Source organism: Meriones unguiculatus, chromosome 12 (genome assembly GCF_030254825.1).
Source record: "Meriones unguiculatus strain TT.TT164.6M chromosome 12, Bangor_MerUng_6.1, whole genome shotgun sequence".
NCBI classification, from domain to species: Eukaryota; Metazoa; Chordata; class Mammalia; order Rodentia; family Muridae; genus Meriones; species Meriones unguiculatus.
In genome coordinates, this window is record NC_083360.1 from 1317792 (window position 1) to 1340454 (window position 22663).

Genomic DNA, 22663 nt, shown 5'->3' on the forward strand with positions numbered 1-22663 from the left:
TTGAGCTCTGTCTGCCTTTCTCCTTTGTTACCTCCTCTCGCCCCTCTGTCGTCTCTCCACCACCATCCCCATAATCCCTGCACTGGGACTTAGACCGTCAGCATGGCCTATGGAATGTGCTTCTCAAAATCATTCCTTTTGAAATATAACCCCTCCCCAAAAGAAACAAACATTTCCCAATTGTATTTAATAATGGGCAGGGGGTCCATTCTTCTTGGAGAGAACGACTGAACTGCAGAAATGAGAACCAGACCCTTTGATGGCTGTGTCCAAGCCCCAGGATCTGCTTTCGCAATTCAGCCTGATCAAAGCCCCGCCCGACCATTCTTCAGCTCTTTCCAGGATTCCACGGTTTTCTATCTGGAAGCAGCCATCACCACACGCGCCGCTCCAAGCTTGAGAAAACGCCCAGAAACATCTCAATATGCGAAGAGTCAGCCGCGCAGCAACCGCACTGTGAAGGCAGGAGAGCATCTGCCAGGGCGCGTTCCTGATGGGTGAGGGCGACGCCTAAGCGACAGCAAAAGCAGGTGCTGGCGCCCAGCACGTGCTGCCCCAGGTTCAGTCTCCAGATCCTGCTCTCCAGCTCTCTCCGTGCCAAGGTGCTGGTCCCCGTTATCATTTTAGAGATGGTTATTACCACCTTCTCCACCCATTCCAGGCTCCATTCTGCAGACTGAAAAAGGCTGGGCATCCTCTCTTCGCAGCTTCTACTGTCTGAAAACTTACCAAGCCACCGTTGGGCTGGGGTGAAGACAAAGACGGTCTGTGAACTGGCTCTTGCAATTCAACTAGCATGCTCTCAAGAATCAGAAGGGTGGAGGTTGTTCAAAGAGAGAGAGAGTGGGGGGGATCTTCGGGAAGCTAAAAATCTGAGTCTGGAAGGCAGTGGGGACACTGCTGGCGGGGTAGGCTGCCAAGCCTGGAGCTCGTGTGTGGTCCTCACACGGTTCCACCTATGGCAAATGACCTCCCGCCATCTTACATTATCCTGGCAGTTGTTTGAAGTGCCAAGAGGGGACTCTGGCCTCTGTTTTTTTCCAAGAAGAAAACACTCCCACCCACCCTCAATCACAAGGCAGCCCACCGGGGCAAATTCCCTGAAAGGAAGGTGGGGTGCGGAGAAAGTGTGAGACTTGGATTGGGGATGCAGGCTTGTCGGGCCGCCCCTGGGCTCTGTGGACGGCTTGCTGCAGTGAGCCTGCCCGCCAGCTCTCACTCCCTCAACCTTCATTCTGCTCTACTGCTGAGGCCCTTCTGAGAGTAGGGACGCACTGGCGACCAAACTCACCGCCATGGAGGAGCAGCCACATCAGTGCGTCTGCCTTAAAAGGACCCGCCTGCCTCACTCTAGCTGCTCTGAGCCCACAGTGGACATAAAAGGAGTATATCGAAGCCTCACCTTTATCCTGGGGAGGTTCAGGTAAAAGAGTCCATGGACACGAACTTGAAATTCTAAAGACGGGTAGCTTCGGGTTTGAATGATCTGGAAATGAAAAGGCTGGCGCACTGTTGTAGCAAAGGAGGTGGGTGTGGCCCTGTCCAGAGGGCGGCGGCCGACCATCGGAGACCGTCAGGAAACGGCCTACTGGAGACATCGCCACCTGCCATTCCGGCTCGCAGCGACTCCAATAAGTAAACACTCCCACTCCGTAGACTTGTGAGAGATAGTAACTTTGGACTCAGAGGATGATGGGGGAGGGGCAGCGAGAGGCCGCGGGCAGAGGGGCCTGCTGACAACCTTGATGGCCCACAAGGTGGGAGGAGACGCCGCCTCTCAGGCTGTTGACCTCCACAAGCACCACGGCCTCTTGTGTCAGCTTGTCCAGCGCTGGGGTAGCAGGCATGAGCTGCCCCTCCTGGCTTTACATTAGAAATGTTTATTGTACTGTAGAATTTAATTTGTCACAAAATCTATTAAGATGTTATTTCTCCTAACCCTACAGTTCAGGATCAGACACAGGTGCTGAAAGAATTAGCATCAGGCTGCAGGGCCGATCCGCTTAGGAGGGGCGAGCTCTGTAGCCCAGCCCAGGGCCCCGTAGTCCATGCTCCCCAACAACTTGTTCCACCGCCTTGTCTGGTAACATATCTGGTAGGAAAGTTTAGCCATAGTGGCAAACGTCCTAAAACTCTCCTTCCGGTCACCGCTCACAGAAGTTCTTCCTTAGCAGTTAACATCAGCAAGTGGCTTTTTAGTCAGGGTGTGTTGGAGGAGCTGCTGTTTGAGGTTACAGTCCTCCAGGACTGGATGGTAGGTGGAGAAAGGCCTCCCTCTCCGCAGCAGGCCTCCTACACTCTGCCTGAGCCATCTGAAGAGTGTCTTTAGGCAGAGAGGCCTCTAACCACACCTGGCATTTGACCTTTGGCACAGTCCCCTTCTGGCAATCTCCATCTCCCTGTGCCTGTAGGATAATGAGGTGCTGTGTTCCTGTTCAGATGACAGGTCCATGCTGCCAACTGCAGATAAGGCATCCTGGGAGTTCCTAGCTCCCACCATGATCTACACTTGTCCTGGGATCCCCACCACTCCCCAAGGACTATATAGCCTTTGCTCACCTCAAATAAAGCTGAGCTGCCTCCCTGAAGGGCTTCCCGGAGGTCATTCCGTAGTACTTGTGGGGCACCCGGATCCCCAGTTCACTGCTTCTGCTCCCTTGTTCCTGGGGACCTGTGGCCAGCGACCCCGGGAATGAGGGAGACCCCCAAGGGTGTAAGAAGGTTGGTCACACACCACTATCAAGTCCATGTTCCAGCTGAGAAAATGGACACCACTGACAACTGGATGATACATTCCTCCTTAGCTCTCAGTGACCGCACAGCCGTCTGCCGCAGCAAAGGATGCTGGGGAAGGTGGCCTTGATGCACGAATCCACCTGCCAAGCTGAAACAACGGAATCTTATTATTAAGGAAGGGGGAAGGGATGGTCCTGCAGGACACTCTCAAACACTGGGTGGGGGTGGGGGGGCTGATGATGACTTAGAGCTCTTGCTTGCCAGGTACCAGGTGGCCACTTAGTGACCTGTGTCTACTTGCCTGTGAGACATACACAGGAAAAAGAAGATTCTAACCCGGCAAAGAGAGGCAAAAGAATGGGAGAAGGAGAAAGAGTGTTAAAGCCTCCCTGTGTCCTATCTCAGAGCCCCCTTTTTCACTTCCGCAGCACATCCCCTTTGCCCTCCACAGCAGCCCTAGGCCCATATGGAGGGCAGAAATGAAGAGATGCTTCAGCAGCTGGCTTCGCAGAGCCAGGCCTCACTACTGGTACCAGGGCGCAGCACAGGTGACTCGCCTGCTAAGTAATTTCTACGGCAGCAGTTAATGGAAACGCAGTTTTCATCACAGTAAGGAAATTGAAATCCCAGCTGTCCTCTGGGGTTCCATCTGGCCATCTTTCATTGCTCATAAGACGCTGTGTTGTCCTCATTCCCCTCCCCATTAACCTTTATCACAAAGGGGAGGGAGAGCCAGGTAACTGAAGTCCTCAGGAACTTTCACATCATGCTGCCGTCTTAACAAGGAGGGAAGAGGCTGATTTTTGGTGGTTTTCTTTCTTTCTTTCTTTCTTTCTTTCTTTCTTTCTTTCTTTCTTTCTTTCGAGGAGATGTTATCTTGGAGGAAAGGTTACAGATGGCCTGTGTGAGTTGAAAAACTGACAGGCATGCAAAAAGAGATGAAAGGAAGTTAGAGTAATGGAAAATTTTTCTGTGTCACTAAAAATTTCCCCGATGCATTGGATAGTCTTTCCTGGATGCGGACTATCCGGGGTGTGAATGTTATGAGTGCCCTGCTGTAGTCTGAAGACTAACATCCACCATGCCCAAATCCATACATGAATACCCTACCCATCCAGGCAGGGAAGCTAGCAGGTAGAGTCTTTGTGAGGAATCTGGGTCACGAGCAGAGCTCCATGTTCAAGAGAAGTGCCCTTAGAGGAAGACAATGTAGCCACTCCTGATGAGACCTGATAGGCTAGGGTCAGAGGGAAGGGGAGGAGGACCTCCCCTATCAGTGGACTTGGAGAGGGGCATGGGAGGAGAAGAGGGAGGGAGGGCAGGGTTGGGAGGGAATGAGGAAGGGGGCTACAGCTGGGACACAAAATGAATAAATTGTAATAAATTAAAAAATAAATAAATAAAGAGAAGTGCCCTTAGGGACCCCAGGGAGACACTTGTCTCTTCTGACATGGAAGAGCACGGTAAGAAGAAGACAACTAGGAACCAGGGAGGAACCCTCTGTGGACAAAAAACCCATAAGTTTTTGTATCTTATAAGCTACCCCACCTGAGGCATTTTGTTATAGCAGCCTAAATGGACAAAAAAAAAAAAAAATCCTAACACAAAACATGTTTTCAACTCAGTTTAGCTTCCTGAATCGCAATAATTTATGGCTCTGCAAATTTTCTCCCTCCTTAGAGACAAATGAGCTGAGCAAGGCTGCTACAAGCTCGCTCCCCAGATGCCCTTTTCTCTGAATTCTGGATCACTTAGAGGATACTCTCTGCCTTTCTTGTCCCCGGCAGCTTCTCCCTGGCAGATTTTATTCTTGCACAACCACTCGGCAGAGGAGGAGCTAATAGATCTGTGACAGAGAGAACATCTGCTCATCCGCAGAAGTCAAAGTGCTGAATCTCATCGTTCTGTTGAGACTACGAAAAGAGAAAAGGCATCCTATGTTTGGCAAAGACCTGTCTTAGCATTTTAGTTCTTCTCTGTGGTTTTAATCTCTGTGCTTCTTACAATTGAACAGTTTCTGACTACACAGGTTTTTTTTCCCCTTTGCCAAAAGCTGATATTGTGTCAACAATTGTGTTGGCTAGTTTTATGTCAACCTGACACAAGCTATAGACATCTGAAAGGCATCTGAGAAAATGCCTTCGTAAGCTAGGGCTGTAGGCTATTTTCTAATTAGTGATTGATGTGGGAGAGCGCACCCCGTTGCGGTGGTGACATCCCTGGTTTGGTGGTCCTGAGATTTAGAAGAAAGCCATGGGATCATGAGCAAGCCCTGAGGAACAAACCAGCAAGCAGCCCCCTCCATGAACTCTGCATCTGGTCCTGACTCCACGTTTCTGCCTAGTTTGAGATTCTGCCTTGGCTTCTCTCAACGGACAATGATTCAGATATGGAAGCCAAACAAACCCTTTCCTCCCACTTCGCTTTTGGTTACGGTGTTTCATCACAGCAATAGAAACCTTAGGCCAAACATTTGCCTGCAGTTTCCAGAATATGGGTGGAGGCCAGGGTAAAATCTGGAAGGAAAGAGAGTTCGGTTTTAGTAGACCACCAGAATCACAGGCTCCAGAGGCTCCCACACCCTGCATGCTCCAGCCATGACCACTTCCCCAAGGAAGGAGATGGGGACTCATTTAAGCCACCCTGACAGGGAGAGTATCTTTCCTATATGATGAGACCTTCAGGAAGAGAATTGCCACAACCCTCATTTCTTCATTACACATTGCAATCTTCCTGTTCAATCTTCTTCGAAGGAAAAGTCTTTTGATATGATTGGCATAACTTTACAGGCCCCAGAGCTAACTCAGTCTCTAGGAGAGCTTATAAAAAGTTGCAGGTAGTGAGGATTCCAGGCTGGAATTGCTTACTTACTTTACAGATGGGGACAAGATCTTCTCAAGTCTAGAAGTTGCCTGGCTGTTCACACCATAGTAGGGTGGATCTGAAGGAGGGGAAGGGAGAAGTGAGGTAAGGCAGGAAGCACAAGCACCATAATCTGCTGTGACAACAAAGCGCCACACACCAAGCTTTAAAGAATAAGGAGAGTTGTCTCTCTGTCACATAATATTCCTGATGTGAGCTGTATGAGTCTATATGAAAGGTCCTTATACAGTCATCAGGAATGCTGAGGCTTTCCATGTTATCATTTTACAATCCTCAGGATCTAGTCAGATTAAATTACCACCACATCCAGATGTTGGCCAGCATAGAGGTGGCATACTCCTGATCTTAAGACTCAGGCCAGAAAGTGGCACCATCATGTCTGCTCAACTGACTAGCAAGAACACCATTACATAGTCATACCTAGCTGCAAGGGAAGCAGGGAATGGAGTCTGTTTGGAAAAACATCAATCCAAAAATAAGGGGAGAGAAGCTCTGGGTTCAGATAACTTCTCCCCACTGGTTACAATGTTTATTCATCATAGCCTCTTCCTGTTCCACTTTGTTCAATTAGTATCAGTTTTCTTTTGTTGGACACTTTCTTTTCTTTTTTGTTTTTGTTTTTTTATGTATGTGAGTATACTGTTTTCATGCACACCAGAAGAGGGCATTGGGTCATATTACAGGTGGTTGTTAGCCATTATGTGCTTGCTGGGAATTGAACTCAGGACCTCTGGAAGAGCAGCCAGTGCTCTTAACCGCTGAGCCATGTCTTCAGCCCTGGACACTCTCATTCTGGGATTATTTCTTAAGTAACTTCTTTATGCCAGAAACTGTTATCTGTCCTGGTGACCTACCTGTGAACAAAACAGACCAAGCTGCTAATTCTGGAATCAGATTCACCCCAAGACTGCTGAGAGACTGTGCAAGGGATTTTCTTCTTATCTTAACTTGTCTTCATTTGTATCTCTAGTTTCCTCATTTGTATCTCTAGTTTCCTCATTTGTATCTCTAGTTTCCTCATTTGTATCTCTAGTTTCCTCATTTGTATCTCTAGTTTCCTCATTTGTATCTCTAGTTTCCTCATTTGTATCTCTAGTTTCTTCATTTGTATCTCTAGTTTCTTCATTTGTATCTCTAGTTTCCTCATTTGTATCTCTAGTTTCCTCATTTGTATCTCTAGTTTCCTCATTTGTATCTCTAGTTTCCTCATTTGTATCTCTAGTTTCCTCATTTGTATCTCTAGTTTCCTCATTTTCATCTCTAGTTTCCTCATTTATATCTCTAGTTTCCTCATTTGAATCTCTAGTTTCCTCATTTGTATCTCTAGTTTCCTCATTTGTATCTCTAGTTTCCTCATTTTCATCTCTAGTTTCTTCATTTGTATCTCTAGTTTAGTTTCATTTGTATCTCTAGTTTCTTCATTTGTATCTCTAGTTTAGTTTCTTCATTTGTATCTCTAGTTTCTTCATTTGTATCTCTAGTTTAGTTTCTTCATTTGTATCTCTAGTTTCCTCATTTGTATCTCTAGTTTCCTCATTTGTATCTCTAGTTTCCTCATTTGTATCTCTAGTTTCCTCATTTTCATCTCTAGTTTCTTCATTTGTATCTCTAGTTTAGTTTCTTCATTTGTATCTCTAGTTTCTTCATTTGTATCTCTAGTTTAGTTTCTTCATTTGTATCTCTAGTTTCCTCATTTGTATCTCTAGTTTCTTCATTTGTATCTCTAGTTTCTTCATTTGTATCTCTAGTTTCTTCATTTGTATCTCTAGTTTCCTCATTTATATCTCTAGTTTCCTCATTTGTATCTCTAGTTTCCTCATTTGTATCTCTAGTTTCCTCATTTGTATCTCTAGTTTCCTCATTTTCATCTCTAGTTTCTTCATTTGTATCTCTAGTTTCTTCATTTTTATCTCTAGTTTCCTCATCTTTATCTCTAGTTTCTTCATTTTCATCTCTAGTTTCTTCATTTTTATCTCTAGTTTTTTCATTTTCATCTCTAGTTTCTTCATTTTTATCTCTAGTTTCTTCATTTTCATCTCTAGTTTCTTCATTTTTATCTCTAGTTTCTTTATTTTTATCTCTAGTTTTTTCATTTTTATCTCTAGTTTTTTCATTTGTATCTCTAGTGTGTTTTTTCAATTTTTTTTATAACGTCCTTAGAAGGGCAGAGCACAGCAGTGCACACCTGTAATCCCAGCACTTGAGAGGCAGAGACAAGTGGATCTCTGTGAGTTTGAGGCCAGCCCAGTCTACAAAGTGAGTCCAGGACAGCCAGGGCTCTATTTCATAGAGAAACCCTATCTCAAAAACCAACCAAACCAAATCAACAAAACCAAACCAAACCAACAAAATAAAAAAGCAACCTGAAATTTAAATGTGCCTCCACCCACAGATAACCAGCTTGGGGCACACATCTTAGGTATGGATAGAATGCAAACAAATATATACGTGTATCAATTAGTGATATTATTCATCTAAAATATAGACAAGATCAGGAGACAGGGCTATGTTTATTCGTGTGTGTGTGTGTGTGTGTGTGTGAGAGAGAGAGAGAGAGAGAGAACACATGTGCACCTACAGGTAGAGGCCAGCTGTCTTCCTCAATCATTCTCTGCTATTTAGTGAGTTTTATTTATTTCTATTTCTATTTATTTAGAGACAGGGCTCTCACTGAAGCTGGAACTCACCAGTTTTGATAGAATGACTGGACTCCAGCGATCTCTGCCTTCCCAATTGGCACCTACCATGTTTGTGTTTTAATGTTTATGTGTGTGGGCATTTTGCCTGCAGCGCCCGCAGAGGCCGGACAAGAGCATTGGATTCCTGGAACTGTATGGAAATCAAACCCATGTCTTCTTACAGTGCTATGAGGATGACTGTGATTCACACTCAACAGAAATCCTTGTGTAAGCTTCTGACAGGTTCTTTGAACCTATTTCTGCTACAGAGTTGATGAGTCAGAAGAGCAAATGTCAAGGGTCTCTGGACAATATGCTGAAGCCTCTTTTTTTTATTGAGCCTTCTTTTTAGAGCTGAGAAAGAAGCAATTAACAAAGACCTAGATTTCAAGGCATTTTAAGTGTGTACTTAACATTTTGCAATGTCTGAAGGTGATAAATATTTCAGGGGGCATTTATTCCAATCTGTCTGAGCCTGGCTGTGCTTTTCATCCTCCGTCTTCACCTCCCTCCACACCGTTCTTTGCGCTAGAGCTGAGTTAGCTCATGGCATTTTAGTGTCGGAAAGGACCCTGGTGATAACAAGTCCACCGTATTTTATAGTTGGGAAAACTGAAACCCAGAGATACTTCTGAACTTCTCAAAGCCTCGTGGTAAGTTCATGGTCAAGAAAGCCTTACTCTTCTGCTTCCGGCTTCTGCAACAAAACCAATGGTAGGTGAAATGTCCACGTGGTATTTTGAAATGAACAACCTGAAGGCAGTTTAGAGTCAATGCCATGGCTACAGATTGCCAGATTCGGTTATCATCCAAGTGGGATGAGCACACTGATGCCACTAGACAGTAGATGTGAAGATCCTGGGACAGTGATGGACACTGTGACACTTAAATGTTGTGACAAAGCAAAAGACATGCCCACACACCAGATATGGGGCTCTATGGGAAAAAGCACAGGTGAGGGCTTCATGGCCTTGGGGCCTGTGGGCCTAAAGGAAAGACTTCAGTAGAAAGATGCTGGTTCTTATACCCTCAGAATCCCTGCAGCTGGGGAAGGAGTCACATGAGGCCACCCTAAGCATGGAGATGCTTCAGCCCAAGTCAGGGGACAGCAAAGAAAGCAGCCCAGCTGAAGTCCTCTGACAGGGTCAGCTTTCATGGGTTGCCAGGTCTCTCCAGGGAGGCCAACTGCCCATCCCAGAAGGCCTGGCCACCCTGACACATGAGAAGTCTCTTGTTCCCTCACCTCGCCCCCTTCTGGGCTCCACTCCAGACATACAGGAGGATGGCGCCTAGCAAGGGGAGGAGGTGAGCAGAGGGAGTCAAAGAGGAGGAGTGTGCCTCCTTCCCAGGGCAGGCTTCCAGGGGAGGAAGTCAGTGCCAAGAGAAAAAAGAAGATTTAAGGTTAATTCAGTTTTGGTGTTTTAACTATTGCTTTGGACTTGAAAAGCCAAGATCTGAAAGGAGGCTTTTTTTTTTTTCAATTAAAAAGATTTTTTTTTTAATTGCCCCATCCCATCATAGAAGGTGTAGGCCAGGCCTACTCACTGAGGGGGACAGCAGAATTCTTCCCCTTATCTTATTAGAAGATAACATCTAATGAGACAGCAAGAGACTCTTAGTTATTTTTCTCATTGCTTCCATAAAGTACCCAACAAAACAAACTTAAGCCAGGCACAGTGGTGCACGCCTGTAATCCCAGCCCTCGGGGAGGCAGAGGAAAGAGGAGCTCTGTGAGTTTGGGGCCAGCCTAGTCTACAGAAGTGAGTTCAGGACAGCCAAAGCCACACAGAGAAACCCTGTCTCAAAACAAAACAAACAACAACAACTAACAAAAGAAACTTAAGAAAAGAAGGGCTTATTTAGCTAATTGGTTAGGAGGAATGCCCATCATAGCCACAAAGGCCCAGCAGGAGCCAGTCTGCTGTGTCCATGACCAGGAAGCAGAGAGAGAGGCAGCTGGTGCTGAGCTCTCCCCACGCTCTGCCTTTCTTTTCAGTCCAGGATGGTGCCTTCTGCATGCAGGGTGATCCTCACCTCAGTTAAACCTTCCCAGCAACACAGTCATGGGGTGGCTACCGTGTGGTTCTGAAACCAGCTAAGCTGAGCAAAGATTACCATCACTGAGACCCACAAAACTTGGGGCAAGTAGGCAACAGATAAATGATAGATAGATAGATAGACAGACAGACAGATGATAGGTAGGTAGGCAAGCTGACAGACAGACAGCTAGATAAAGACACACTGTGTTCACTACTTCTGCCTCATGCTTTTCTGATGCTCCAGTACATGTGAGGTTGACTTGAGCTGCTTTCTGGCTCTCTTTTCTGCACACAGTGGAGTGTAAATAGCCTTTGTTTCTGCCAACTGGACTCTCATTCTGCTCTCGTGCACTAACCCATGAGTCAAAGCAATTTTTAGACTCCTCGTTTAAGCTGCATGATTGCATTTTTAAAAAGCTTTATTTTCTAAAATCTTTCCACCCTTTAGGGCCCTGGCAACTTGCAGGATCAAGGTCAATGTCACCCTGAATTGGAGCCGAACTCACAATTACAACCACTGACTGCAAATGCAAGCCCGGTAGAGTCCCTAAGATCTCTGGTTCCTCCAGGCTTTCCACAGCCCTCTGCCGAAAGCCACACGGGTCATAGAACCCTCCTCATCACCTGGCCGGTCTCTGCTGGATTGTCTGTCCTTCAGATGCCCTCTGCAGAGCGCTGGAGTGCACCTCGGGGAGCTGAAGGGCAGTCCTGCTCTCTCCTGCCCTAGGACTGTGTGGATGTCTAATTATTTGAGCAGAATGATCCTGGCATCATACTCAAGATACAGTAGGAGAACAGGAGTGCTGTGGCTTGACTGCTTTCCCTGACATTCATGCCAGGCAGTTGGAGTTAAGGTTAAATGAGATCAAGTGGTGAGGCCCTCATCCAATAGAACAGTGGCTTTGTAGCACAGGATAGACCTGAGCACACTCGTTCACATTTAGTCCTTCCCACTGTGAGACGGCCTCTGCCGTGTACTGACTCACCACAGAGACTCTCACCAGATGCCAAACAGACACCAGCACACTCTGTGGGCACCCACAGCCCTAGTTTCAACTCTTACTTGTCACATAAGCTCTAAGCATATTCATGACACCCGAGGGTGAAGACTGTAGCTTATTGCCTTGCTGCTTTCAGTGTCAGAGCCTCAGCCAGGCTGCCCTCCCAATGCACAGGCGCACGCACGCAAACATCAAGTAATACCTGACCACAGGAAGGGCCAATGATCACAGTAGAGCGTTAACGGCAGCTAAGGCTTCTGCAGTTCCTGGCTTCTGAAGTTTGAGGGGCGGGCCCTTCTTTCTTTTGTCTGCTGAGAGATCTACAGTCTTTGCATTTGTATTACTATGGCCACTTGAACTGTAAAGTTTTTAAAATTATGCAACAGTATATAATTGTATTGTGTAGTGCTTTCATTTAAAAGATAATCGCTTCCAATATCAACTAGTACGGGCAACCGGGAGGCCTCCACTCTCTTCTGCTCTTCCTGTAAGTCACTGACGTTTGTCAGCTCTCTGGCTTTGTGTCTCACCCCAACAGGACGTCAGTAAAGGCGACCATCCCTGAGTCCTACGGTGTGCCGGGCGCAGCCGCTGGCCCCTCCCCACAACTTTGGCAGACACTCTCATCTCCCCCCTGGGGGTTATTATCACGGAGCATGGAATTCCAATAGATACCAACCACAGCAGTGTGCGCGCGATCAATGTCAAATGAGTCGTCAGTGACCCAAGGCCTGCAGAAGCCAAGCGTTCAGAATGTTCCAGGACACTGGTGGAGGCTTTTATCTGAGGTTCCCTCAGACACCAGCAACTGGGCTCCCCTCTCTCAGGAAAACATCTTAAAAAAAAATCCAGACTCCTGCATCCTGGAAGGAACAGAGGGCTGGTTCTCAGTTGAACCCCACCATGGCTACCACCACAGCTTGCCAAGAGTCAGCCAAGCTTAGACAGCCTGTGTTCAGAGTTTCTGTGGGTCCTCCGCACCCACCCCACCCAATCTCCTGTAAAAGCTTAAATCTCAGGCGTGGAAAAAATCAGACAGGCCATCTTAGGATAGGGGGAGGAAAAATCCCAAAAACCAACAGCTGCTGCCTAATTGGCCTTCTAAATAGCTGAAGGCTGCCAAGTGCAGAAATGAATTAAATAAGCCTTTTTCCCTCTTCAGGGTGGAGCAGCAGGCTCCAGGTCTCCACCCAAGTCACACCCTGGCTGAGGCTATTTATAATATCTAAAAGCCAGATGGAACCTGCCAAGGGGAGCAGAAATCGTGACAAAAAGCACAGACCCAAGCCCAGCTCTCCCCACGAGCAGACTCAGATGGGGCGGGGGCGGGGGCTTGGGACGGCAGGGGTAACGCAGAGAACAATAGAGGAACCGAGCCTTTTGCAAATTCAGGCCTCTCTGAATTTGGGACTAGGGTGATGCAGGCGGTAGCTGCTTTATCCAGAGGAGTTAGCCAATTCCGCGATGTTTGCTCCCTGGGCAGCTTGAGCTCCATTAGGCAGCACAGCAGCGAGATGTGGATTTGCCAGGTGGGACGGCTGGGCTGGCCCTTGGCCAGACAGAACTTGGAGCAAGGTAGTGCCTGGTGGTCTAGAGTGCTTCCAGGGAGGCGGGAACAAATCCTGAGTCCTTGTCTGTGAGACGTGCTTGTCTGTGGAACCCTGGAGAGTTTGTGTCCTCACTTGGACGCACGGACTATCAGCAATTGAGCCAGACGGGAGTCTGGAGAACGCTGAACGAGCAGCAAGTGCTCAGGGTCGTTCTGCAGCACAGTTGCACCTCTGTCACTATAGGACTTGGCGTCTGGACTCGAAAATGCCTCCGTGTTGGCCACTGTGTGTGAGTCGGTGGTGAGGCAGGTCCCCAAGCCCCTGACGGGCTGAAGCAGCTTGGAGGCAGACTGCACCTTGGCCTCTTACTTCCTGCCGGTGAACAAGGGCGAGTTGGAGCTGACAAGCCATCTGAAACAGGCACTGATAAAGTCCCAGTCCACCCCCCAACTCCAGCCCCACCGTGCGACACTGCATTCCTGCCTCAGCCCTGCTCTTTCTGTGCAGTTTTCCTGATGTTATGTGTTAGTATTTTGGAACACAACCTGCTCCTGTGTTACCCAGCAACCTATGATGATGTCATCACATGTCGCCAGCCAGGTGGCCACACCTGGAAGGCGTGGTTATCATGCCCCTTAAAAGGGCCGATACCCACACGTGGTCCCTCCCTTATTTTTCCCTCTCTTACTCTCTTATTTTCCCTCTCTTACACTCTTTCTTTCTCTCTCTTACACTCTTCTCTTTTTCTCTCTCTCTCAGGGCGCCCCCTTTCCCCTTCCTTTTATGTCCTGCTACCCACTTCCTCCCTACCCTTCTAATAAACCTCTCGCAGAGAATATCGGTTGTCCCCCTGCTTCTTCTTCTTCATGATTAATAACATTGAGATGTTAAGGTACATCTCCATCCCTCTTCTCTGCCTCCCAAGATTTGATTGAAGGCCTGTCTCCTGGACACCAGTGTCCTGAGGTAGAGGCCTTTAGGAGCTGAGTGGGTCACAGTGGCTCAGACATCATTCGTGAAATTATTCTATTTACACACTCATGGCTGAATGAGTTCTGGAAAAGGGGCTTTATACAACAAAATATGAGGTCCTCCCTTGCTTCCTGGGTGCTGGGAGGGGCACATCTTTCCTTCGCCACACACTTCTGCTATAAGGCCTCAGACACAGGGGTTTTCCTTTTCAGTCCTCCCAGAGCAAGGCCACAACGTTATGGAGCTGTGACATACACGTGTTCCTTTAAGTTTCTTAGCAGCCACATAAATAAAAGGCAAACATTTAAAGGTCAGGTTACGGTTAATGTACTCTATCAATAATACTGTTTCAGAATGTAATTGAGATAAGCATTATTAATGGACATTGTGCAGTTTTTTGTTTTGTCTGAGACATCTAAGCTCCGATTAGCACTTTATAAAGTAGTGTGTCTGTCTGCTCCAGTTACATGTCCAGTGCTTAGAGGCTGCCTGGGTCTGGGACACAGACTGTGTCAGTGCCATTGGAGAGCACTTTTGTAGCTTGAATTGTCTTGTTTGGGAGTCTTCACCCAGGGCATTTGGGGCTCCCTGCTCTGTTGGGAAGATGGCAGGAGAAGTATTCCACTACCCATAGGCTTGTCTAAAGACCCTGGAGGGAAGGACTGTCGCTTAAGGTAGGACTAGGTGAGGTGTGACCTAGGCCCAAAGCACTTGCTACTTCTCCCAGGGCTGTGGCTGTTGCCCCTTTGTCTGGGGTGGGGATGCATGGTGGAAATTGTGAATAAAACAGAAAAAGCAATACCGAGTTCATGTCAGAAACTGTCCCTGCTCCCCTTACTAGAGAACCCAATTGGAGACTGAGCTGTCTATGGGCTACATCTAAGCAGGGGGTGTAGGTCCTCTCTATGCATGGTCTTTCATTGCATGAATTGAGTCCCCATGAACTCGGTTGCCTGCTCCTTGATCATTTTTTGCTGGTGGGGTGACCTAGCCAGCCCACAGAGGAAGAGGATCCAGGCAGTCCTGATGGGACCTGATAGGCTAGGGTCAGACAATAGGGGAGGAGGACCTCCCCTATCAGTGGACTAGGGAAGAAGGATAAGGGAGGAAGAAGGAGGGAGGGTGGGACCAGGAGGAGATGAGGGAGGGGGGCTACAACTGGGATACAAAGTGAATAAACTGTAAATAACAACAATAATACAGAAAAGCGTCCTCCCTCATCCACAGATGAGGGGATCCTCAAGGGGATGATGGCTTCTCTACTTAGAGACCCCTCTAGGACAGGGTAGGTTTTTTGCTGTTGTTATTTTTTAAACCTTCCTTCCAGCTCTCTTAGCTTTTCAAGAGAGCTGGAAGTCTCTCTCAAAGAAAGGATGGTCTGGGGCCAGAACCCAGAAGCATGGAAGGAGAGATGCCGAGGCCACCATCTATGGCAGCCTTGCCATGCAGCCTCAGGAGACTAGAGGGTTTCTTGGATTTCTGGGGTGTCTGCAGCATTTGGGGGCTCATGGGCCTTCGCTGTTGATAGTTTCCAAATGTGTCATGTGAACAATAGCTCCTTTACTGAGCTGAGCCCCTTTTGGTCTGGTCCTCCCGGCCAAGGGTCCAGCGCTTCCTCCCTGGGAGGCATCCACGAAGCAGTTACCCACACCCACCGTGCCGCAGGCAGACCATGCTGGAACCTTCCGGAAAACACCTGAGGAGGGCCAACAGGTAAGTTTGTGATTGGTGCCTACTCATCCCGAAGCCAGGGAAGGGAAGCCATGGTTTTACACTTGTTCCCTCACCCTTCCAGGATGGCCTAGAGTTGGCCTGTATTTCCCAGGCATCCACTCCTCTCTCGACGGCTCAAAGAACAGTCACCAGAGAAGATCTGGAATCTGGGTGTAACCATCATGGCAGGAGGAAATGTATTCTAAAGAGGGAGATCTGTGCCCCTCCCCTTGGCTATCAGATTATTGAAACAATGGTCCCCAAGGAAATGGAATTCCCCTGAATCTCAGGCTGGGAGAAGGAAAAGCCCTGTGGAGCCTGGTGCCAGCCAGAGGGGGAGCTTATCTCCCAGAAAGGGACTCACACAGTTGTAATGTGTCAGACTAACTTACACGCTTCTTGCCCTCTGTTTAAACTCAAACCTCATGAAGTGACCCTGAAGATGGGCTTGGGGAGCCATGTTCCTCTTCCTAACGTGGTCATAATGAATTAGCGTTTTCTGCTACAGCTCGCCTCTTTTGCAGGTCTGTTGAGGATGTGGCTGAGCCTGGCCTGGAAGGGCTGCCAAGGCCTGGGTTCTCACCCTAACTCAGGTAATATGGGGAGTGAGAGAAATTAGCGTTCTTGGTTGGATACGCTTGCATGGGCCTATAATCCCAGTGTGCTAGAGACTGAGGCTGGAGGAATACTGAGAGTCTGAGGCAAGCCTGAACTGTGTGACAAGTGCCAGAGCAATCATCACAGGACGAAACACGCAGAGGGACTGCTGGGTCTGACCATCTAGGGGGGTTTAACTGAGGACAGTCTGAACTGAAATAAGCTTTCTTGGCTGGCCAGGCTGAAGTGCATGCCTGTCCTCAGGGAGCTTTAGGAACTGGGGAACAGCCGGTGAGTGCAGCTAGGCCTCCCTCGTTTGATTCTTATGAGGAAAAATGGCCGAAGTGTATCTTGTTCCCCAAGGTACAGTTTCCCAGGGAGATTGCAACATCCATCTCCCTTGAAAACTACTTTACTTTCTTCCTTATCACAAGACAATCTTAGTTAAATGTGGAGGAAATGGGGTTCTTCTGATACTTTGTTACTTTCTAGGAACACCTTTATTTTAATCAGCGATGCTGAAAATGTTTGTCTTGTGGACTGGTGCCGCAGCCTGGGACCCACTGGGCTGCAGGGCCCTGAGACTCCTGATGGCAGAGCCACCAAGTCAAACCTGATCTCAGGCACGCCACCAGCTCTGGGGTCATGTTTTCTGTAGGTTCTGTCACAGCCCTTCAGTAAGTTCATTCAGCAACAGTGTGGGCCCTAAACATAGATGAGGGCTCAGAGGAGTCAGGTTCCACTGGAGTCCAAGCTGGACTTGAAGCAAAAGGCCTTCAGCTCTCACGTGGTGCCTGACCTCATTTTGACTGTGGGATGACTTTCTCGTTCACTAGGCAAGGGCGTTTCCATTTGGCTCCCGATGAAGTCACAGAAATTCTAGCTATTTCTGCAGTGTGTGATTGCCCGGTTATTTATAAGAAGCATCCATCGGGACCAACTGTCTCTTGTGTCTGGAGCCACTTGCGTTATCATAGTTATAAAATGTTTATTTTCTTAGATCAGCTATAGCTGACAAGGCACTCTGTGGCCATTAAAGTTCTTCTAACTCAAGAGAGTTTAGACAAGAGCATGACTTTTGTGGTGGGGGCAGAACGCTAAGCAAGTGAAGCTGTCACACAGACCCATAGGGACCTGGAGTCCCTTGGTGAGGGAGATCGCTGCTAGCATCCTTTGTGCCCTCTAAGCTCCCACCCAGGCCTGGAAACAGCCTGGGGAACCAGAGATGAGGTCACTGCGGAGGCAGGAGGACAGGGCCTATTACAAACACCCTGGGTATAAGAGGCCTTGAAAGACTATTCCAGGTTGCTGAAGGTTGGAAGGGCATCATGGTGGCGCTTGTTCACTTGCCGAGTGACTAATCAGCATGTCTTCTGGCTGGGTGCTCCAGGATTTCACCTGGAGGAGGAGGACGGGCCTTGATCTCGCTAACCTTACTTTCTCACGGCAGGGATAAATAGATAAGCAAGCTTGGCCTCTGCTGCTAGAGAGCAGTGGGGATCAGGGCAGGACAGATGAGACCAGGTCTCGCTGGTAGGAGAGTCAGGAGTTAATAGTAGCCAGAAGTTAGACTGCAGTGATTATCTTTGGGTAATAGGAAGTGGGTAGAGGGAGCTGGGGAGGCCTTTACTTCTGTCTTGTGCATTTCCGTTACATTTGGGCCTATCACACATGTAAGCTACCTGTCACCAAGAGGTGGTTTTAGAAAGACCACACACTGAAAAGGTGGAAACCAGGCTTCCCTGTTGTAGACTTTCCCAAGCACATACAGCTTATGCCAACAACCTTCTAAACTCCAGAAGAGCAAACCCTGAGAAATGACGGGTTAGTACTTTCCCTGACACCCTGGTGTAGTCAAGGCTGCTTGACTGAACCTTCCCAGGCCAGACAGTAACCAGAGGAAGGTCAGGCTGGCCATGGCTATAGCAAAGCCTGTTCCCAGGCTTTCCACACTTAGCTGAGAAATCTGCCCTCAGATATATGACAGCTTTTTCAGACAAAGCAATTCACTCCGGCAAAGTCCCATATACTGTCTTAGATTCTTTGTTTATGCTGCTCTTGCCTGTGTGTGGGCCTCACCCAGACACCACATGATGGGGAGTATCTGTGTTCTACACCGCAGAACCCCCTTTCCCACCCATGTCTCAAGGTGCAAGGATGTCATGTGAGTGCTGTGGGCCAGGGAGACTGTGTTCCTGCAGCACCTCGCCTCACTTGACTCTTCCTGTTTCCTTCACACATTGAGGCAGAATTTTCTTAGATCTCTCACAAGCCCTTTTGGAGAGGGGATGGGTATTGGAGAAGGCTGACATTTAACACCCCGGGGACCATTCATTTTTAAGTAGCTTTACTGTTTAACTCAAAGATTCTCAGGGACCCAGAGCTTCCGCCATCTATGACAAACGCGGAAGTGGAAGGACACTGGCCTTCAGCACTACCGCCCCCATAGCCATGTTCCACCTTTCTCTGTGACTGTCCATCTGGGCAGCTCGGAACAGTGGCCGGCACGTGGGTACTGGTATGTTTTCCTCGTTACTGTATCTCGACATGCTATACTTGCTTCTTGCCAATGAAATTTCTCTGGGATTGCTCAGATTTACAACAAGTAGATCTGCAACAAGAATGTGGGCACGGAGAAGCAAATGGCACGGCCTGGAAGTTTCTCGGTGGCTAAAGCACTTGTTTTTTTTTTTTTTTTTTTTTTGCAGAGAATCTGGGTTCAGTTCTCAGCACGCACATCAGGAGGCTCACAACTGTACTTCCAGTTCGGGGGTCCTGACGCTCTCTCCTGGCCTCCTTTGGTGCCTGTCCACACTTGGTGCACAAACACATGGCGGGCATTGACGCATCCACATAGATAAAACAGTGACTGTGTGTGTGTTTCCTGAGAGTCAACTCTGGCGTGTTCATGCCACACCACACATACGGAGGTCAGAGGACAGTCTTGAGTGTGTCCTTGGCTTCCACCTTGTTTGACGCAAGGTCTCTTGGCTGTTTTCGCACTGTGTACACCAGGGTGCCTGATTCCCCTGCCTCCACCTCCCATCTCCATTTAGGAGCACTGTGATTACAGATGCACGACGCAGTCAACTTCACATGGGCTTTGGGGATTAGAACTTAGGTCCTTAAGCCTGCATGCTACTTTTACCCACTGAACCATCTCCCCAGCCCAAGCATAGCAACCCTTAGCAGTCACTGCCACTGCTAACCTAGAGCTCTCCCATTCAGTCTCGTCCAGGGGCCTTCTCCTCTCCACACAATGGTTTTTAAATCTCTAGTGCACATCAGGATTCTCTGAAAGACTTGTTAAATACGCGGCTTCGTCCTCCAGAGTCCTGAGTGAATAGCCTGGAGCAGAGCCAGTGGACACATTTCTAGCTACTTTCAAGCAGACAACGTAGCTTTGGTCCACGTCTACACTCAGCACCACTGCCTACCTGCAAAGCTGCAACCTAATGTATCAAGTACATCTTGCTCAAACCAGGTCACTTGTCACACTTGTCAATGCCAGCCCCAAGGTTCCGTCACCCACTGCATGTTGTCTGAGGCATCTGAGAGGCCCGAGGCCTACGTCTAGCTCACCGACAGAGATGTGCACCTGACTGCTTGGGGACTTATGAAACAATCCTTAACAGTTAAAGCCCAGGTTACGTGATTCAGCCCTGAGCTCTTACACCATCTTACATTATCAACTAAGGCACTCGTGTCCAAGCTTGGCCAAACTTAAAATTACCAGGCTCTACCACAGGGACTCTGGGTTAGCAGCCAGAGTTCCAGATGGCACTGCAGTTTTACAGTTTTTTTCCAGGGCTGGGAGATGTGTTTGCCTAGCATGCATGAAGCCCTGGGCACCACCCCCATGCCATATAAACTAGGCATAGTAGCATCTATGTTTTCCTACTGCTGAAGCTGAAGGCAGGAGGACCAGAAGTTTGTGTATGTTCTGGGGGAGATAAGCAGATGGCACGACCTTGGCTATATATTGAGTTTGAGGCCAGGCAGGACTACATGAAACCCTGTTAAGAAAAAAGTCACCGGACGCCATCTGCCTCGGAGCTTGAGGTTTTAATAAGCTTTATTTGCTACTGTAGGAGCTGTCACCAAAAGCACTGCTGACAGCGAGGAACGGTTTCCTCCGGCTCGTCTCACGTTTGGCCCAAGCACTCTCCAGAACACACAGTTCCATGGCCAGTAAAAACCGATCTAGGGACTCAGAATAGTAATTCTTAAAGGTCCCTATTTAAATGTTCATATCCCGTGGGGAATTTCAAGCTCACACATTAGCTGCGACTGGTTTGTGGTATCAGAACACAATGCTAGCATGTACTGCTTGCTAATGTGCTATCCGCCTCAGAGAGCTGTGCTTCCACAAATACTAGCACAGTAAACACGTCAAGTATTCGTTTCCATGTTACAGAGTCCAGCTGATTTCAGCGTCTCCAGGGCCTCTGCTTGCAACTAAGGCGTGTTCTTTCTGTTACTAATACCAGGTTCCATTTTGCTCCTGATATCTCGAGAATGTGTATACTGAAAAAGTTCAACCTAACAAGGCCAGGCTAGGCCACAGAGGGAGTACCAGGCCAGTCTAGGCTATACAGTGAAACTCTGTCCCTAAAGAAATAAAACAAAGTAAAATCCAAATGGACTAAAGTGAAAAGTGGAGAGTCAGAATGAGTCCTGGGCTAGAACCGAATGCCTGCGCACTGACTGATGGGCGGGCTGCCAGGCCAGCTCTGACTATTTATGTCAGTCACAATAGGATCATATGCTTAGCTGTACAGCTGGCACTGAATTAAACGCACACTGTTCAGGAGAAGTGCCTGAGAAGTTCCTGGGGCTTCTTTAGAGGGCACCAAGGATTAAAGAAACAGCTGCTAGGAACACCATGACCCACACAGACAAGAGTGCCCCTGAGGTCAACAAGCCACAACTACACCATTCGCCTTTGTTCTGCTCTTATTTCTGTTGCTGTGAAAAATATCCTGACAAAATTAACTCAGGGAATAAGGAACTTACTTTAGTTCATAATTTAGGGCTGTCCATCACTTCAAGCAAGTCACAACGGCAGGAGCTTGAGACAGCTGGTCACATCCCTTCTATGAGACAGGAGCAGAAAAGCAGTAATTTCAGCCCTCACAGGGCGGAGGCAGGAGAATCATTAGTTTGAGGCTAGGGTAGGAAACATGTCAAGACTTGAAAACAATGTAAAACGTTGATCATCCGTGGCAATGTCCAGCTGCCCGGAATCGGAGAGAGGGCGCTGCAGTAACACAGTGCTGAGAAGCAGGCAGGGGAGACGGTGAAACAGGACATTTACCATGCTCTGCTCTTCTTTCCCTCTCTCACCCTGGCTCCCCCTCCCCCACTGCTCTGCTCCTCTGCACAGCAAAGCACACTTTAGACCCAGAACCATGAATTTCTTGTAACCTACACGAGTTGCAACCCAGACAGTGAATCTATATGGTACACAGGTGAACATGTGTCCAAGTGGTAAACAAACAAACAAACAAAGACAAACAAACAGACTAGGATCTTCTACCAATACTCCCACCTTGACTGTCCAGAACAGAGGGCTCCAAGCAGGCTGAAACCAAGTAAAATTTACTGAGGATGTAGGATAGGAGGGCTTTGTAGAAAAGGATGGTTTGAGAGTGGCTCCATTGTTTAAGTTGTATTTTGGCAAAACTTGGAAAACTTTTCTAATTTTTTTTTCCAGGAAAATACTTTAATTTCATTCTTGGACTTCTCATGAGTATACAAGGTATACCTCTCCAGCCCAAATGTTCTATTCCCTCCTGGCCCCTCCTACGTCATCTCCTTTTCTTATTAAGTTTTCTTCTTTTGACAATTTTATACCTTTGCATAATGTACTCTGGTTACACTCCACCTGCGCTTTCTTTCCCATCCCTGTCAGTTCTTCCTTATAAACCTCTTTACCACATTTCCTAAATTTTTGTTTGTTTGTTTAGTGTCCCACAGAGTATAACTAGCTTCCTCTGTATGATCCTGAGTTCAGAACTAACCATCAGAGCCTGCTGGGCTCCACAGTGGACAGTATGCCTCCCCATTTCCCAGAGTCTCTTAGTTGTTAATGAGCAGTAACTGAGCTCCTTCCTTTGCTATGACTATTTGGAAGACCCAACTTGTATGAACTACAGCCCAGTGGATGGAAGCTGCTGTGAGTTCCTGATCGCCACGGCCATGTCATGCTCAGATAACATTTGGCAAACCTCCCTATTTTTATTTTACAATTTTTCTGTTGTGGTTGGTGGTTGGGGAGCCCCCCCAGAGGCTCCCAAAACAATACAGGCTCTTGTTGTAACCCAACAAAACCAGTTGATAAGCCCCCATTGCCAGAGACACTACATACCTGAGACGAAGGATTTAAAGAAATCAAACTGGAACTGGACTGGAAATGTTCTCCCTGCTGGTGAGTTCTCAGTGCAAGGCAGTGCTATAAAGGTTGCTTGGGGTAAAGGCACCAATGCTCTTAC

The 22663-nt window shown here is 47.8% G+C and overlaps 1 long non-coding RNA gene across 1 annotated transcript; it reads right to left on the bottom strand.

The window, feature by feature from the left end:
* Positions 1–3467: 3467 nt before the first annotated feature.
* LOC132646711 (uncharacterized) lies at positions 3468–12239 on the bottom strand. The gene is made up of 3 exons (XR_009584962.1): positions 12017–12239; positions 5608–5677; positions 3468–3653 (listed from the first exon to the last, which is right to left on the bottom strand). It is a non-coding gene; the product is annotated as an uncharacterized LOC132646711 (long non-coding RNA).
* Between the last annotated feature and the right edge of the window lie 10424 nt (positions 12240–22663).